The sequence below is a fragment of the Schistocerca serialis genome, chromosome 4, assembly GCF_023864345.2.
Source record: "Schistocerca serialis cubense isolate TAMUIC-IGC-003099 chromosome 4, iqSchSeri2.2, whole genome shotgun sequence".
NCBI classification, from domain to species: domain Eukaryota; kingdom Metazoa; phylum Arthropoda; class Insecta; order Orthoptera; family Acrididae; genus Schistocerca; species Schistocerca serialis.
This window is the reverse complement of record NC_064641.1, coordinates 22,313,132-22,330,000: the sequence shown is the minus strand read 5'-3', so window position 1 is coordinate 22,330,000 and position 16,869 is coordinate 22,313,132.

Here is a 16,869-nt window from a genome sequence, read left to right as displayed (position 1 = left end):
TTTACCCAAGAGGACACCATCATCATTTAACCATACAGTAAAGCTGCATGCGCTCGGGAAAAATTACGGCTGTAGTTTCCCCTTGCTTTCAGCCGTTCGCAGTACCAGCACAGCAAGGCCGTTTTGGCTGATGTTACAAGGCCAGATCAGTCAATCATCCAGACTGTTGCCCTTGCAACTACTGAAAAGCCTGCTGCCCCTCTTCAGGAACCACACGTTTGTCTGGCCTCTCAACAGATACCCCTGCGTTGTGGTTGCACCTACGGTACGGCTATCTGTATCGCTGAGGCACACAAGCCTCCCCACCAACGGCAAGGTCCATGGTTCATGGGTGGGGAGGGGGGGGGGGGGAAGGGATGGTAAGCTTCTGTATTAGCTGTAATTTCTCGACATTTTTCCTCATCGTTACTACGCGAGACGTATGTAGGGGGTAGTGTTGTGTTGTCCGACTGTTGCCGGAAGTGCTCTCTCGAAATTTCAATAGTAAAATACTGATGCACAACGCCTCTCTTGTAACGTCTGCCAAGGGAGTTTCTTGAGCATCTCCGACCTAAACGATCCCATGACGAAACGTGCCGTTCTTCGTTGTGTCTTCTCTACCTCTTCTATCAGTCCTATATGGTAGGGTCCCAGATAGATGGCTGATGCTCAAGAATGGATCGAACAAGCGCCTTATATACCACTGACTTTGGGAATGAGTCACGTTTCTTTAAGATTCTCTGGAATCCGCTTTTCCCACTACCTCTTTTATGTTATCATTCCTCTTAAGGTCGCTCCTAGATATTTTACGGTAGGTACTGTCTCCAGCGGGAAATTCGTAGCAATTTGACTTGACTACAGTTCCTGTTGTGATCGGCGCGCAGCGATGCAGAAAATCTCGATAAATAATTCATCTCTCTGGTGGCGGCGCGACGAAGCCGTGGCTGACCAGTAAATCCGGAATCGCGAGTGGGTCTGCGGGGGTCTGCACAGCCAGCCAGCCAGCCAGCCAGCCAGCTGCGGTCTCACGGGTGTCCGCTGGCCGAGCGGCGCCTCAGCACCGCCTTGCTTTCTAGGAAGGAGGGAGCGACGCCGAGGTCGTCACCCGAGACCCCCACAGCCAGTCCAGTGCTGAGCCAGACCGCACCGCTTCTCCGAGACTTCCTCCGCGCGCCGTTATCCGCTTCTGCAAAGTACACCACGCTGTGCGTGTTTAACTGTAAGCTGACCGGTCGGGTCCCTTGATCTGAACTGGCACAAGTCGTAAGGCTTCGGCCGGTAATCATTTATCACCTGTTTGCAGTCAGCGGTACTTAACTGAGTGTACTGTGTGAGATAACCATTGTTGTCTGCTGTGTTACTACTTTGCATTTCATTCTAAGGATATGCTTGCAAAATATTGATGTTGGGACTTAAAAAATCTGTTTTTCTATACCCTCAGACTTCAAGAAGAATATAATAATTCAAATCCCAAAGAAAGCAGGTGTTGACAGATGTCAAAATTACCGAACTATCAGATTCATAAGTCACAGCTGCAAAATACTAACACGAATTCTTCACAGGCGAATGAAAGACCTGGTAGAAGCCGACCTCGGGGAAGATCAGTTTGGATTCCGTAGAAATATTGGAACATGTGAGGCAATATTGACCTTACGACTTATCTTAGAGAAAGCTTTTGACAATGTTGACTGAAATAGTCTCTTTCAAATTCTAAAGGTGGCAGGGGTAAAATACAGGGAGCGAAAGGCTATTTACAATTTGTACAGAAACCAGGTGGCAGTTATAAGAGTCGAGGGGCATGAAAAGGAAGCAGTGGTTGGGAAGGGAGTGAGACAGGGTTGTAGCCTCTCCCCCATGTTATTCGATCTGTATATTGAGCAAGCAGTAAAGGAAACAAAAGAAAAATTCGGAGTAGGTATTAAAATCGATGGAGAAGAAATAAAAACTTTGAGGTTCGCCGAAGACGTTGTAATTCTGTCAGAGACAGCAAACTACTTTGAAGAGCAGTTGAACGGAACGGACAGTGTTTTGAAAGGGGGATATAAGATGAACATCAACAAAAGCAAAACGAGGACAATGAAATGTAGTCGAATTAAGTCGGATCATGCTGACGGAATTAGACTAGGAAATGAGACCCTTAAAGCAGTAAAGGAGTTTTGCTATTTGGGGAGCAAAATAACTGATGATGGTCGAAGTAGAGAGGATATAAAATGTAGACTGGCAATGGCAAGGAAAGCGTTTCTGAAGAAGAGAAATTTGTTAACATCGAGTATGGATTTAAGTGTCAGGAAGTAGTTTCTGAAAGTATGTGTATGGAGTGTAGCCATGTATGGAAGTGAAACATGGACGATAAATAGTTTAGACAAGAAGAGAATAGAAGCTTTCGAAATGTGGTGCTACAGAAGAATGCTGAAGATTAGATGGGTAAATCGCATAACTAATGATGAAGTGTTGAACAGAATTGGGGAGGAGGCTGTGGCACAACTTGACAAAAAGAAGGGAACGGTTAGTAGGACATGTTCTGAGGCATCAAGGGATCACAAATTTAGCATTGGAGGGCAGCGTAGTGGGTAAAAAACGTAGAGGGAGACCAAGAGATGAATGCAATAAGCAGATTCAGAAGGATGTAGGTTGCAGTAAGTACTGGGAGAAGATGAAGCTTGCACAGGATAGGGTAGCATGTACAGCTGCATCAAACCAGTTTTAGGACTGAAGACCACAACAACAACAACAACCACAACAACATGTTTCTGTATCGACAACGACGTGTTGGAAACATCGTAACACTAGTAAAGACAAAATATTGAACTTCGATTCTGACCAAAAGAAACCAGGCTTCTTGTTATCATTGTGAATAATTTTTAATCATTTAAACGAATCGTTTTGTGGACATAACCTATAACGACACCATGGGGGAGTGACAAGGAGTAATATTTTTGAAAAAGTGAGGCAAAAACAGTGGCTGTTATTGTAGCTGAGCTTGGACTGATGCCTTTCAATGTTCATTCAGTTCTTGATTAAGTTCATGGTTTGGTTATATCAAGCAAAGTGTGCACTTATTGTTCGGAATATTTCTTTTTTTTTATATTGCCCAGTATGATACTTCAAACTGTGCATATACAGTACATTTTCTGTGGACAATACGTAATATTACATTTGATACACCTAAAAATGGCTATTTCTGTAGCTGAGTCTGAACTAATGCCTTTTATTGTTCATTCAGTTCATGCTTTTGGGGTATGAAGTAAAGTGAGCACGTAGTGTTATGACTCTTGAAACCATGTAAATACATTTTATGTTTATGATACGTAATATTACAAAACTTCCTGGCACATTAAAACTGTGTGCCCGACCGAGACTCGAAGTCGGGACCATTGCCTTTCGCGGGCAAGTGCTCTACCAAGAATAAGGGGAACCAGCCCGCATTCGCCGAGGCAGATGGAAAACCGCCTAAAAACCATCCACAGACTGGCCAGTTCACCTGACCTCGAGACAAACCCTCCACCAAGAGCACTTGCCCGCGAAAGGCAAAGGCCCCGAGTTCGAGTCTCGGTCGGGCACACAGTTTTAATCTGCCAGGCAGTTTCATATCAGCGCACACTCCGCTGCAGAGTGAAAATCTCATTCAGGGCGTAATATTACATTTTATCACCGGAGGAGAAACACCCCTCTGAAGATGTCCAGCGAAGCACTGGACGAAACGTCAGGAGCTGAAGAGTTTCATGGACCACGACCTTACATCCCGCAAGGTTTACCAGAAGATATTTCATCCGGTCGTGAAAGCCTTCATACTATAAATAAAGTACGTTTGAAAAGGAAACCAAAATATTCACAACTACCATTTCTCACATGTTTGTGTTCTGTCAATTCTCTTTTCTTTTCTTACCGTGATAGATAGTTTTTAGAAATAGTAACCAGTTTCAAGTGTCTTTCAAATTCACGCGTGTCTTTGTTAACATTAAAGATGATTACGAAATGATTCGACATTATGGGCACCCCGTATTCGTCGACAAAGCGATGTCATGGAACGATGATACTTTCTTTATCAACATTTATGCTGTTTTGATGCGTACTACAGAGGCTGATGGGAATTCTGTGTTACGTTAATTGTGGAGTGAGCAGTAAGAAGCAGTTTATACCTGATCATTGCTGGGACCACCAATAGGTAAATCATCAATTATTCAAACTTCGATGATGAAATAGATTTTAGCATCAACGGTCAGGCAATATTGCACATCCGTAATTCACTCTATTTCGTACTGTTTTCTTGTCTTGATGAGTTTACGTAATTGTTCGAGTTATAATCTTTATTAAACACGTCAGTACGTAAGATGATTACGAAAAATATAAGATGATTACGAAGAACACGTAAGCAGTTTTTACCTTCGTGCGCTGTTTCTCCTTTCACGGAAGCTTGATGCACAGGCTAAGATGGTTTCCCCTTACGTAGTAGTAGCGATTTATGTGGAGGCCGGACTTGCTTCGTCCGCTCCCCGCAGTCTCCTCAACAGTCAGTCAAGTTAACACACTGTAAAATCCAACACCTGCAGATGCCATACGTTCTTATTTTGTCCCATTGCTTCAATCCCTTCAGAGCGTGTGGTTTTTTAATACCTGTGGTGAAGTAAACACACTGCACAGAAAATTAGTCGTCCCCATCAGACATCGCGATAATACTGCGTAACAGTGTACCTAGGCTTGATTATGTCCGCAGTCGCCGAGGAAGAGAGATCAGAAGCTTCTTCAGATACAGCCGGCCGAAGTGGCCGTGCGGTTAAAGGCGCTGCAGTCTGGAGCCGCAAGACCGCTACGGTCGCAGGTTCGAATCCTGCCTCGGGCATGGATGTTTGTGATGTCCTTAGGTTAGTTAGGTTTAACTAGTTCTAAGTTCTAGGGGACTAATGACCTCAGCAGTTGAGTCCCATAGTGCTCAGAGCCATTTGAACCATTTTTTTCTTCACATCGAACAGTAACCACTCACAGATACCAGGTGTACCGGAATGAAATGAGCGTTAAGATGCAAATGTGTCGATAGGGAATATTTGTTGTGAACGAGCCTTAATTTTTTTTTGTTTGTCTGTCAAATATATTTAGTATACATCAAGTCATGGAACAAACAACATCACATGTTTTCATGGTGTTAACAATGTCGAATTTTGTACCAGAAAGTGATGATCTGCGGAAAGCATCAATTTTTTGTTTTCATTTGTAAAAAAAGTGCTGCAGAGTCGCATCGAATGATTGTTGAGGCATATGGTGATCATGCTCTATCAGAAGCAACATGCAAAAGATGGTTTCAACGGTTCAGAAACAATGATTTTGATTTAAGAAATAAAGAACGTGGAAGACCACCAAAAATGTTCGAAGACGCCGAATTGCAAGCAATATTGGATGAATATGATACTTTGAGTCGGAAGCAAATGGCAGCAATGCTAAATGTTGCACAACAAACAGTTTCTGACCGTTTGGAAGCTATGGGAAAGATCCAAAAGTGTGGAAATGGGTGCCACATGAATTGAATGAAAGATGGAAAACCGAAAAACCATTTGTCAAATTTTGTTTCAAAGACATGAAAGAAAATCGATTTTGCATCGAATTGTTACTGGCGATGAAAAATGGATTTATTTTAAGCTACCTAAACGGGAAAAATCATGGTTAATCCGGGACAACCATGAACATCGACTGCAAAACCAGATCGATTCGGCAAGAATACAATGCTCTGTGTTTGGCGGGATCAGAAAGGTGTGGTGTATCGTGAGCTTCTAAAACCCGGTGAAACTGTGAATACTAATTGCTACAGACAACAAACGATCATTTTGAAGTATACATTGATCGAAAAAAGAGCAGAATGGACCAGAAGACATGGAAAAGTATTTTTTTACACGACAATGCACCTGCACACAAAGCAAAACTGGTTCAGGATACAATCAAAACACTTGGCTGGGAGCTGATACCCCACCCGCCGTATTCACCAGACTTGGCCCCTTCCGACTACCATTTGTTTTCATCAATGGGACACGCATTGGCCGAGGAACACTTCGATTCCTTCGAAGAAGTCGAAAATTGGGTGTCTGATTGGTTTGCTTCAAAAGACGAACATTTCTATTGGCGTGGTGTCCACAAATTGCCAGAAAGGTGGTCAAAATGTAGAGAAAGCAATGGTAATACTTTAAATAAAATGTTTTTACTTTTCAATTCAAAATTAGTGTTTCATTTTCACAAAAGAAACGCTCATTTCATACCGGTACACCTCGTAATTATATCTCGCAGAGCTACCAAACTGCGAGGATGGTTACTGCTATGTCCATCGGCTATTCTGAAATGATGCGATAGCCACGAGTTGGAGTGGTGAGCGGCTAGAATAGCTAATAAACACACAATACTTTAAAGCGCATTTATTACACATAGAATTTCCCATACGATAAACAGGATCTTAACCAAATCTTTAATTAATAACGCCCATGTTGGACTTAAACAAGCAAGCATTACAGAGGAAAACTCAATCGCCACTTCTCATTTAAACCTTTAAACGCTCAATTAACTTTAAACCACAGAAAATTACTGCAGCTACGAGCCAAAGAGCTCTTACAGTGGGAAATTTACTAGTGACAAAAGTAAAATTGCAGACCACTCATAAAGTTAAAAACCAGTTAAAAGCTTTTACAGTTTTCTATTAAATGAATTCCTTTCCGAGCCACTTAAAGAATTGAATTTTACAGATCAGAGAGGCTGCAGGTTGTCTCAAGAATTACAGTAATAACAGACCTAAAGCATCACGCCCAGAACCAGCGGACGTGGCTACCGGTATGAGGTGACGGAATAATTACACATAGCGGTAATAAGAGACCACTTACTCATGACAGACATAACGCTCGTCTGGCATCAGAACGAGCTTTAGGATTTACAAGCACAATTATTAAGCTACCTGAAACACATGACAGAAATAAACTGAGGCGCCAAAGAAACTGGTATAAGCATTCGTATTCAAATACAGACACACGTAAACAGGCAGAATACGCCGCGCGGTCTGTGGTGTCTTGTCACGGCTCGCGTGGCTTCCTCCCGTCGGAGGTTCGAGTCCTCCCTCGGGGCATGGGTGTGGGTGCTGTCCTTAGCATAAATTAGTTTGAGTTAGATTAAGTAGGGTGTAAGCTTAGGGAACGGTGACCTTTGCAGTTTGGTCCCATAAGACCTTACCAGACATTTCCAAATTTGCAGAATACGGCGCTGCGGTCGGCGATGCCTATACAAGACAACTGGTGTCTGGGGTAGTTGTTAGGTCGGTTATTGCTGCTACAATGGCAGGTTATCAAGATTTAAGTGAGTTTGAAGGTGATGTTGTAGTCTATGCACGAGCGATGGGACACAGCAAAAAAATGGTTCAAATGGCTCTGAGCACTATGGGACTTAACATCTGAGGTCATCAGTCCCCTAGAACTTAGAACTACTTAAACCTAATTAACCTAAGGACATCACACACATCCATGCCCGAGGCAGGATTCGAACCTGCGGCCGTAGCAGTCGTGCGGTTCCACACTGTAGCGCCTAGAACCGCTCGGCCACCCCGGCCGGCGGGACACAGCATCTCCGAGGTAACGATGAAGTGGGGATTTTCCCGTACGACCTTTTCACGTGTGTAGCGTGAAAATCAGGGATCCGGTAAAACATCATATCTCCGACAAAATGCGGCTGGAAAAAGATCCTACAAGAATGGGACCAACGACGACTGAAGAGAATCACTCAACGTCACAGGCTATAGGCAGAAACGTGGGGGCAGGATCGTCCAACCTATTATCAAGCTCTACAGTCAACATCTCAAGGTGTTCGTCTTTCAGGAGGAGCACTTTTCTGCCGGGGGAAGGTCTCAGTGGAATCGTTCGGAGTCATCTGCGGTATGTGCTGACACGAACCCGAAATAGATGAAACTCGCAGCGCGTTGTCCCACGATCCCCGTTCACGCACTTGATGGGAGGCACCATGGAAGAATGGGACATATTTGAGCTGTCTTTACTTTATGAAACCTTGAACTGTGCTGGGGACACTTTCAACGAGTTGTATGAATGTCTGTTGAGCAATGGCATCCCGTTTTGCTCAAAAACCGAAACCAGAGATATTGGACCAGAGACGTTGGACGCTGGTGTCTGGAGGGAAGTCGACGTTCTAGGTCAACCCAAAGGTGTTCCATTAGGTTCAGAGCGTCACTGTGGGAAGGCTTGTCCATTTCAAAGATGCTATTGTCAACAAACCAGTGCCTGTGAGATACTGCTTCATGACAGGGTTGATTGTCATGTTGATATAATAAACCATTGTCTCTGATTGTTCTTTTACTATATGCAGTACACAACGCTGTAAAATGTGTTCATATCCTTCCACACATATAGGTTCTTTTTAAGTGCAATGAGGGAACCACACACTGCTGACGAAAACCATCTCCATACAGCAACATCAAATCCTCTGTTCTTCACTGTTGGGACTACGCACGAGGGCAAATGATGTTCTCCATGAATTCGGAATGCCAAAACCGTTCCATAGGATTGCCACAGGGTACAGCGTGATTCATCACTCAAAACCATTCGTTTCCACTCTTCCACTGTTCAGTGGCATCGCTCTTTACCAGCCCAACCGTCTCTCAGCAGTGACTGCAGAAATGCGTGACTTCTGAGGAGCTGTTCAATCACTGTACACCAGCCGCATTAGCTGGTCTACTGCTGGCGCTCTGCAACTCACACGAATAATTCCTTCCGCTGAGTTTACAACTAGCCTCCCCAATGCTTGACGGTCGCTGCCCTTCAGTATAAGAGGCGTTCCTGTTCTTGGTCTATCTGTGATTGTACCACTTCACAGTCACATGACCGGCAAACGACTTGGGGAACTTTAGACGGCTTGAATTGTTGGATCGTTACTCGGGTGACGTCAAATGACTAGTCCACGTTCCAAGTCACTGAGCTGTCCGACGCATTCTGCTGTCACCACATTTCGATCGACAACGCAGCACTACCCACCATATTTTACACCAGCGGGTCCGCCTCTTGTGACACCTAGTGGTTAATTCGTCATTACACGAGGGTGTCCGGATACTTTAGGTTAAAGCACAGCACTCCGTCTTCAAACCACGAGCGGCCCATCGGGACCATCCGACCGCCGTGTCATCCTCAGATGAGGATGCGGATAGGAGGGGCGTGTGGTCAGCACACCGCTCTCCCGGTCGTTACGATGGTTTTCTTTGACCGGAGCCGCTACTATTCGGTCGAGTAGCTCCTCAATTTGCATCACGAGGCTGAGTGCACCCCGAAAAATGGCAACAGCGCACGGCGGCCTGGATGATCACCCATCCAAGTGCCAGCCACGCCCGACAGCGCTTAACTTCGCTGATCTCACGGGAGCCGGCCGTAGTGGCCGTGCGGTACTAGGCACTTCAGTCCGGAACCGCGTGACTGCTACGGTCGCAGGTTCGAATCCTGCCTCGCGCATGGATGTGTGTGATGTCCTTAGGTTAGTTAGGTTTAAGTAGTTCTAAGTTCTAGGGGACTGATGACCTCAGATGTTGAGAGCCATTTGAACCATCTCACGGGAACCGGTGTATCCACTACGGCACGGCCGTTGCCATATTTTCAGTTAGACAGTCTATAACGATCGTCTTCACATTCGAGTATTCACAGTTGGTGATCGGTCAAAACCTTATAAGTACAAGTACACTACTGGCCATTAAAATTCCTACACAAAGAAGAAATGCAGATGATAAACGGGTATTCATTGGTCAAATATATTATACTAGAACTGATATGTGATTACATTCTCACGCAGTTTGGGTTCATAGATCCTGAGAAATCAGTACCCAGAACACCCACCTCTCGCCGTAATAACGGCCTTGATACGCCTGGGCATTAAGTCAAACAGAGCTCGGATGGCGTGTACAGGTACAGCTGTCCATGAAGCTTCAACACGATACCACAGTTAATCAAGAGTAGTGACTGCCGTATTGTGGCGAGCCAGTTGCTCGGCCACCATTGACCAGACGTTTTCTATTGGTGAGAGATCTGGAGAATGTGCTAGCCAGGGCAGCAGTCGAACATTTTCTGTATCTAGAAAGGCCCGTACACGACCTGCAACATGCGGTCGTGCATTATCCTGCTGAAATGTAGTGTTTCGCAGGGATCGAATGAAAGGTAGAGCCACGGGTCGTAACAAATCTGAAATGTAACGTCCACTGTTCAATCTGCCGTCAACGCGAACAAGAGGTGACCGAGACGTGTGACCAATGGCACCCCATACCATCACGCAGGGTGATACGCCAGTATGGCGATGACGAATACACGCTTCCAATGTGTGTTCACCGCGATGTCGCCAAACACGGATGCGACCATCATGATGCTGTAAACACAACCTGGATTCATCCGAAAAAAATGACGTTTTGCCATTCGTGCACCCAGGTTGAGTACACCATCGTAGGCGCTCCTTTCTGTGATGCAGCGTCAAGGGTAACCGCAGCCATGGTCTCCGAGCTGATAGTCCATGCTGCTGCAAACGCCGTTGAACTGTTCGTGCAGATGGTTGTTGGCTTGCAAACGTCCCCATCTGTTGACTCAGGGATCGAGACGTGGCTGCACGATCCGTTACAGCTATGCGGATAAGATGCCTGTCATCTCGACTGCTAATGATACAAGGCCGTTGGGATCCAGCACGGCGTTCCGTATTACCCTCCTGAACCCACCGATTCCATATTCTGCTAACAGTCATTGGATATCTATCAAGGCGAGCAGTAATATCGCGATACGATAAACCGCAATCGCGATAGGTTACAATTCGACCCTTATCGAAATCGGAAACGTGGTGGTACGCATTTCTCCTCCTTACACGAGGCATCACAACAACGTTTCACCAGGCAACGCCGGTCAACTGCTGTTTGTGTATGAGAAATCGGTTGGAAACTTTACTCATGTCAGCACGTTGTAGGTGTCGCCACCGGCGCCAACCTTGTATGAATGCTCTGAAAAGCTAAGCATTTGCACATCACAGCATCTTGTTCCTTTCGTTTAAATTTCGCGTCCCTAGCACGTCATATTCGTGGTGTAGCAATTTTAATGGCCAGTAGTGTAAATAGCCCAGACTTAAATAAGAAAGAAATTCCATCTGATCAGAGTGAAACCCTATATAATCGTTACACAACATATTACTCGATGCAACTTCAACAGGAAGACAGCGTGCTTCAGTCTGTACCAGCTGTGTTCGACTGAAATAAAATAGAGATGTGTTTATAGGACTTTTTCTAGTTTCGACAATTTCTGTTTCTTGAAAGAATGTGGAACAATTTGTCGCACAGAGTAGAACATCGATCGTATGCGGGATAATAAATACAGACCACCCAGACCTGTTATAGTGGTCATAAACGATATTAGCGTGATGATCGTCTGAACTCTGCCCAGTTTCGCCAACGTGTAGGAATCATAGAGGTCATAAAAGTACAGGCACAGCAAGAAGAATCGTGGCTGTTGGTTCCTTCAGAGAGATGGGAGTTCTGCTGCGAGGCTGGCCAGAGATGCCGAGTGGTCGCTGAGAGGGTCTGCGCAAACAGCGGCCGTGTTTGCACGTGCTGGAGCGGCTCCAGCACCGGCAGACAGCAGCCAGCAGACACACACCTGCTGCCGCATCGCCAGCCGGTGGATGGTCGCTGTCCAAACACCGTCCGCTCGAGCACTTTCTGGAAGCGTCTGATGCAGGGCTTCCCAACGTGTGGTCCGCGGCCACCTTCCACCAAATCGTCTAAAATAATGAGTAAAATTATTGAATTAAAATGTGAAAATCAAATTCATCACTATTTTTTTTTTCGTGTGAAAAACATGTGTACTTTACCTTAGGTCGTATTCCCAAGCAGCCTTTGCGGTTCCTAAGTGAGAACGCATACACAGTTTAGTGCCGGAGAATGCGGCTTCTCTGATCGACTGTTTCGCAACAATACGGGGGTCGCTTGTGCTCCGGCTCACGGCGCTAGATGCGCTGAAACCTTTTACGCATGCGCGGAGCGAGCTTTGTCGACCAATCACAGCGCTCGCTGGCACGCATGCGGCCCCAGGCATCATTAAACGTTAAACTTGCTTCGTCAGTGCACTACCTATTTCGTAAGTCGATTTTTGACCCGTTTATTACTGCTAACATGGATCGGTGGCTGAAGTCAGGATCATTGAAGAAGGGTGCAGTTTCCCCATCGCTTTCACAACAAGGGATGTTTCCAGTTGAAATGACTGAGGATGGAGGACGCCCAAAGGAAGAACAATCGCAAGAAGCTCCACAGCCGGATTCATTATGTGAAAACGGTGCGAGTACTCGATTGGTTGCAATATCCTGTGGAAGTGGAATAACCAAGAAGCATAAGTACAAAGAAAGCTATTTAGAAATTGGCTTTGTGGAGACAAAGGAGGGTAAAACTCAGTGTGTAATTTGTGCGCGAGTCCTTCCGAAACAGTTCAATGGTTCCAGTTAAATTGCGCCGTCGTTTGGAAGGTGCTCATCCGGATTTCCAGGCTAAAGACATCGATTTTTTTCAAAAGGAAGACTGCTGAACCAGCTGCTCCTCAGCATTGCATGAAAACTCGTGCAAAAACAATCAATGAAAGTTGATTAAAAGCTTCTTTCTTGGTTAGTTATCGAGTGGCAAAAACAGGCAAAGCTCATACCATTGCATAAAATCTCATAAATCTGTGTCTTAATGATACTCTTCCTTGCATCTACATCTACATCTACATTTATACTCCGCAAGCCACCCAACGGTGTGTGGCGGAGGGCACTTTACGTGCCACTGTCATTACCTCCCTTTTCTGTTCCAGTCACGTATGGTTCGCGGGAAGAACGACTGTCTGAAAGCCTCCGTGCGCGCTCGAATCTCTCTTATTTTACATTCGTGATCTCCTCGGGAGGTATAAGTAGGGGGAAGCAATATATTCGATACCTCATCCAGAAACGCACCCTCTCGAAACTTGGACAGCAAGCTACACCGCGATGCAAAGCGCCTCTCATGCAGAGTCTGCCACTTGAGTTTGCTAAACATTTCCGTAACGCTATCACGGTTACCAAATAACCCTGTGACGAAACGCGCCGCTCTTCTTTGGATCTGTCAGCCCGACCTGGTACGGATCCCACACTGATGAGCAATACTCAAGTATAGGTCGAACGAGTGTTTTGTAAGCCACCTCCTTTGTTGATGGACTACATTTTCTAAGGACTCTCCCAATGAATCTCAACCTGGTACCCGCCTTACCAACAATTAATTTTATATGATCATTCCACTTCAAATCGTTCCGCACGCATACTCCCAGATATTTTACAGAAGTAACTGCTACCAGTGTTTGTTCCGCTATCCTGTAATCATACAATAAAGGATCCTTCTTTCTATGTGTTCGCAATACATTACATTTGTTTATGTTAAGGGTCAGTTGCCACTCCCTGCACCAAGTGCCTATCCGCTGCAGATCTTCCTGCATGCTAGACGAAAAGGCAGTAAAGCTTGTATCTTCGGTGCTATTATCAAACAATACTGTCAAGAGACGCTCTGTTGACATGTCAGATGATGTGAAAGACACTCTTGTTTCTCGCATCCAACACAATTCATTTTTTCTGCAGCTAGATGAATGCACTGATGTCGCAGGATTAGCGACTTTATTGGCTTTTGTCCGTTATGAATATTCTGGATGTTTTGAGGAGGACCTCTTATTGTGCAGACCACTACCTGCCAACACAACAGCTGCTGAAATATTCCGTCTATCGGATGATTTTTCAAGGACTAGCGAAGTTTCGTGGTCAAATTGCATAGATGTGTGCGTAGATGGTGCAAAAGCTATGACGGGTCCTACAGTCGGAGCAATGACGAAAATAAAAGAAAAGCCAAGAATTGCAGCAGTAGTCATTGTGCTGTCCACAGATACGCTTTAGCTACGAAGCAAATGCCTTTTTCCTTCAAGAAAGTTTTAGACGAATCCATTCAAATCATTAACTACATAAAATCGAGGCCATTGCAGTCAAGACTTTTCACAATACTATGTGAAGATATGGGAAGCCTTCATCGTCCCCTGCTTCTCCACACACAAGTGAGGTGGCTCTCACGTGTGAATGCACTCTCCCGGTTGTACGAATTAGGACTGGAAGTCTTAGCTTTCAGTTCCCATGGGTTTCGTTGTGAAATTTTAAGTTACTGCGCTCTTGACTGACTAGGGGTCCACCATGGATTTTCGACTGAAGAAGGGGTCCGCCAGCTGAAAAGTTTGAGAAGCCCTGGTGTAATGCACGGTTTGGGAGGATTCCGGCCGTGTTTATGCTGCAGCCCCACCCCAGTTCCGTGATTGGCTAGGGCAGCCGGTAGAACGTTCCTTTCGTCTCGTAGTCCGTAGCATCCATCGTGTCGCGCGACGTCCCAGTTTCGGTCGCGGCCAGAATCCATCCACACTTAAGCCATTCTCACTCGAGACGTGAAAGCGTTCGTGGACGAGAAGCAGGCAGAGTTTTTGTGACGTTATAACGTGGAATTTCACGTTTCAGAGTATTGCGAAGCGTCGAAGACTGAAGAAAACAAATTAGATTTTTCCTTCATGGAGAGGAATGTGAGGAATGAGATGCAGAATCGCTTTCTGTGTCACAAGCAGAAGTGGAAGACACCTTAGTACTCCAAATCGCTTGTAGTTGAAGCCCGTATTTCACTGGTTTTGTGTTGAACGTACGTGCTATGGATACATGCTGTATCGGAGTACAAGCGCAGTGAGGTTATCTCGATGCGCTCCACTACTGGTGAGATTTGTTATAATAAAATGGTTGGAAATGTCATAGTGGCGGTGAATAAAATTTCGTATTTGGTTGTTTTGGTCTTACAACTTCCGTGTTATGAAACTGTGCCGTTTATAGGCAGCAGGGGACTGAAGATTTATTTGTACTGTCAGCTAATGACATACCAACGGGTAAAACCTTCGGCCCACGATAACATCCATGACACACCACTCTATAGTTAACTGTAGTGTTGTGAACAGAGGCACGGAGTTGTGAGTTATTTTATGGGTATATACTGAGCAGCGAGTGACAATTTATAGCAACGCCGGGAATCAAATCTGAGTCTCTTGATTACTAGACAGGTACGTTAGCCCCTAAGCCACTTTGTCACATCGATTCACACTACTGCACAGATTAGACTGGCACACCCCCCTCGTCCATCCAAATTCTCACTGTCATCCCAGTCTACTTTAACTTGTCCAGGAACAGAATTACTGAGACTGTTCATGTTCTGGAATAGCAGCTCAGCATCGAACGTAAATTGCGTATTCAACCTGAAACCCAAGTGCAGGTACTTACACAAATCAAATGAAACAATTTCAGAGACTTTAATGGTCTCACACAGATATGATTTTATGCATATGTGTAAGGGGGAATTTAAAGTAGTAACCAGTGAGAATTTGGATCGAAAACGGCGGCATGCCAGGGTAATCCGTGCAGTTATTTGAACCAGTGTCCCAAAGTGATTTAATGGCTAACACACCTGCCTTCTAAGTAGGAGACCCATCTTCGATTCCTGGCCAACATGATGCACGGCTGGAGCACTTCGATTGACTGTAGCAGAAATTGTTTGGTCATGCCCAGGGAAACTTTCCTGTTATGGTCCTGATCAGCCAGAACTGTGACATTGTGAGTGGCGTGGGTGCTGTTCCGTCATTCTGCGCAACGTATTAATCTGAGATGTACCTTTTACCCTGTAGCTCCTGCAAGATGCAATTTCCACCCCCACACTACTACGGAAGTCAGACAGACGCTCCCAACGTTCCAAAGAGAAATGCCTGAAAAACTTTCAGCAATAAATATCTTCTGGAGTCATCCGCTATAAGGAAATGACACAAAAATTCACAAAATTTCTTACATAACTAGTGGGATACTTGCGTACTGGAGTAGTGCTACTTGTGTAAGAAAACCATGAAACTAACGAAAATTATTATTTATTTTGCAAAAATTCTTAGAATCACAATGGCACTTTTAGTTATGAACTGAACATGTTATTTCTGCTCTCTTTTCGGAATGTGAAGTTACCTCTTAAGGATAGGATTCGCTAATGAAATTTCTATACAAAGTTTAAGATTATTATTGACTTGGCAGAATGGCTGAGAGCCGTGCCTACTCAACTTCAATAATTATCCGTTAGAATGTTGCTAGGTACGGTTGAGGCTGTCGCGTGTGAAATGCAGTGAAGTGTACTGTTGTGGAGGAAATATGGGGCTCGCAATACCTGAAGCGCACAATACCGTAAGCTGCGATGACTGCTATCTGCGCCGCTCGCTGCTGACAAATAAGATAACTCTCGTTCTATCTGGATTCACCTTCGCCAATCAAACTCTCCCTACGCCTTGATGAAGTCAAGGACTCCTATTCGCCCCTAGTCTAACTATTGGCGTGGTACACTGGTCAGATAACCAGTCCACTGCGATTCCACTCAAAAATTCGCTCGCAGGCGTTTAACTATAACTCTGTCCGTTCACACCGCCACAATAAGTGTGGTGGCCAACAGAGTGAACAACACTTAATCGCAAGGGTGCAATATAGAGTCCCACTCTGATTCGCTCTCGACAGAGGTGCTCTCCCAGTGAAGTACTGAGGAGAGACTTGTTCCTCACTCTTTGAGTACACGTACGAGAGCACACACTCTCGTTACGTGTTCTCGCTCCAAGAGAGACAACGGAACGGCCCCTCTCCACGCCAGACGTGAAGGGGTATATCTTTCGGTCTCTTCCATTACTCCTTCAGCTCAAGGCGTCAGGAATATCGTCTGCCAATCAGCATTGCTCTTCTAAAACGGGAGAATGACGTTTCGTTTAAGGCGACCAATCCGGAAATCTGTAGCATCGGCATTTGGCGTTTGCTGTCTCCCTG